Genomic DNA, 2946 nt, shown 5'->3' on the forward strand with positions numbered 1-2946 from the left:
ACCTAAAGACGTAGGTGTACCTAGAGGGGTGGGGTGCGGGGACACAATTCACTACTCTTTCTCCCAGCCTCCCCCTACCCACTTCACTTTTTAACATGCCACAGATGCCTTATTTTTTTTTCTTTCACGATTGACCGCAGATGTTATGTATAAACTACTGCAATACTAGACATACGACAATCATCAGGTATATGAATAAGTGGTGTCTCTTCTTTCAGACATGGCCGAAAGAACAGACACCACGCGTTCATAAAATTGATTCGCCTCAATGGGGAAAGAATCCACAACCTACATTGAAGATGCACAATATCGTTCGGCCTCCAGCGGGAATCTAAAAATGGCAGGGGTGGAGGATATGGACGGGGACTGCGGATAGGTGGTGTTAGGTGGGAATGTGGGTCGGCCCGGGGAGCGTGCAGAGATAGTCCGTGGATTTGCGATGAGCATTGTGTCCGGATGGCTCAGTGGTTGACGCGACTGCCTAGTAAGCAGGAGGTCCCGGGTTCGAGTCCCAGTCCAGCACACATTATCGTCGACACGGTAGCTCAGCGTGTTCGGTCAGAGGACTGGCTACTCCCTGTGTGTAAAAAAACGATTCAGTATGAAGTCCCGATGCAGCTGATATCATCAATTCCTTCACTTTCCTTTCGTTGCCTTTCTCCCCCTCCATCTTCAGTTTACGTAATAATTATCAAGCTGTATTCTGCAAAGGACTGTGTTCCAGCACATGTATAACAACCTTTTGACGTGTAATCATGTCCTCGACGTATCGATGTTAAAGATGTCGGCATGAACGCCACCGAATCACTATTCTTCTACAGTACACAAAATAACTGAAGCAGATGACGGGAAAGCCGGCCGGAGTGGCCGTGCGGTTCTAGGCGCTACATTCTGGAGCCGAGCGACCACTACGGTCGCAGGTTCTAATCCTGCCTCGGGCATGGATGTGTGTGATGTCCTTAGGTTAGTTAGGTTTAATTAGTTCTAAGTTCTAGGGGACTGATTACCTCAGAAGTTAAGTCGCATAGTGCTCAGAGCCATTTGAACCATTTTTAGATGACGGGAAAACATATCCACAGGTCGTATTTTCTTCACTTCCGTCAGAGAGTAAACAGCGTACCAAAGTAGTGATTTGATGGGATTCATGTTAAGTTGTTAACATCGGTATGACGATGACATGATTACATGTCAGAAGTTTTTTATTTTTGTTATAGGTTAAAGCACAGTCCTAGCAGTATATCACTCGATAACTGCCATCAGGCCGTAACTGCACTCAGTGACGACTACGATGTCTATTACAAAAAAATTGCATTACTGTGGCCACAATCACAAGAAGTTCGTCAGTGAGATACAGGGTGGTTATAATTAAACTTCCGTTTCTTGAGCAGTGTAGACAGAAAACTATTTACCGTATGGATATGGTTCAATTGGCTCTGAGAACTATGGGACTTAACTTCCGAGGCCATCAGTGCCCTAGAACTTAGAACTACTTAAACCTAACTAACCTAAGGACATCACACACCTCTATGCCCGAGGCAGGATTCCAATCTGCGACCGTAGCGCCGTATGGATACCCAACTCTATTGGAATGATGTTCAGACTGTGGGCTGCAGGATTTGCGTTGTTCGTAATGTTAAGTGTTATGACCTGCCTTCAGTCGCCGGTACTGGTACGGCGACGTAGAGTTGAAACGCAAGCATCAACGTGCATACAGTTACAATGAACAGGGTTCTGGACTAGGTGAGCAGGGCTTTACTCGTAAAGCTGTTTTATCAAAACATCAGCAATAGAGCAGCTACTCCTCGAGAGGATCGACTTATTAAAGGAACACGCAGAGGTCCTCGTTTCGCACTTGGGTTGAAGATCGTGATTCCGAAGTTCAAGTTAACTGACGATTTGAGAATTGCTCTTGGGATAGGAAGATCGCCAATTGCGCCACAAATTATTGAAGAAGTCACTTGCTAGGCTGAGAATGCAGGATGCAATGTGCGATCTTGAAGTAGTTCACGAGCCATGTAACAACAGATGAACATTCCATAGTCCAACTGAGATGTTTCGGGAAGCCGTACAGCAATCTCTAGTGCGGTTCCGATATGCCGTGGATGCAGATGGTCGTCACACTGAGCAACGTTTGTCACCTGGAACGCAAACGTGGTACGCAATTAACAAATGTTACCCTCTCACGTTAAAGTTAAAATGTGTGTATTTCAATGGTTTATTTGTTATGATCTGAGAATTGCCCGGGCATGTACTTATTCTAGTTATTGTATCAGTCCGTATCCACCTTCCGACTCTCTCTGCCATCTTTTCTTCTTCCCTTTCTGTCCATTTCTCCTCCCCCTCTCTCCGTCCATGTCCTCATCACTTTATCTGGCCCATCTTCTCCTCCCCCCTTCTCTCTCCACGTTACCATCTCTACCCAAATAAGAGATTGCTGGTTCTTATCCAGCATTACTTTCTTCCATATAGTAAGCAGTATGTGTGCCAAGTTTGGTTGAAACTGATCCAGGGGTTTAGGAGAAACATTTTACCCGTGGCTTTGCCCGCGTACACACGTCATACATATTTTACGTATTTCCTCACATATTTGTACACAGAGTTCATGTGTATATGTAGCGAATTTCGCTCTGCAGTTACGTTTTCACGTAGCTCTATGTTTATGACGTGGTATACCAAAAATGGTTCAAAATGGCTCTGAGCACAATGGGATTTAACTTCTGAGGTAATCAGTCCACTATAACTTAGAACTACTTAAACCTAACTAACCCAAGGACATCACACACACCCATGCCCGAGGCAGGATTCGAACCTGCGACCGTAGCGGTCGCGCGGTTCCAGATTGTAGCGCCGAGAACCGCTCGGCCACCACGGCCGGCGTGATATCTCTTGATAGGCCGTACAATGATATAATTTTGTAGTTATTTTCAGTGGCATAAGTGGTCACTG

At 45.6% G+C, this 2946-nt stretch overlaps 1 non-coding gene across 1 annotated transcript; it reads left to right on the plus strand.

Moving 5' to 3' along the window:
* Positions 1–450: 450 nt before the first annotated feature.
* On the plus strand, positions 451–524 carry Trnat-agu. Its single transcript has one exon. It is a non-coding gene; the product is annotated as a tRNA-Thr (tRNA).
* The last annotated feature ends 2422 nt before the right edge of the window (positions 525–2946 follow it).

Source organism: Schistocerca americana, chromosome X (genome assembly GCF_021461395.2).
Source record: "Schistocerca americana isolate TAMUIC-IGC-003095 chromosome X, iqSchAmer2.1, whole genome shotgun sequence".
In the NCBI taxonomy this organism is placed as follows: Eukaryota; Metazoa; Arthropoda; class Insecta; order Orthoptera; family Acrididae; genus Schistocerca; species Schistocerca americana.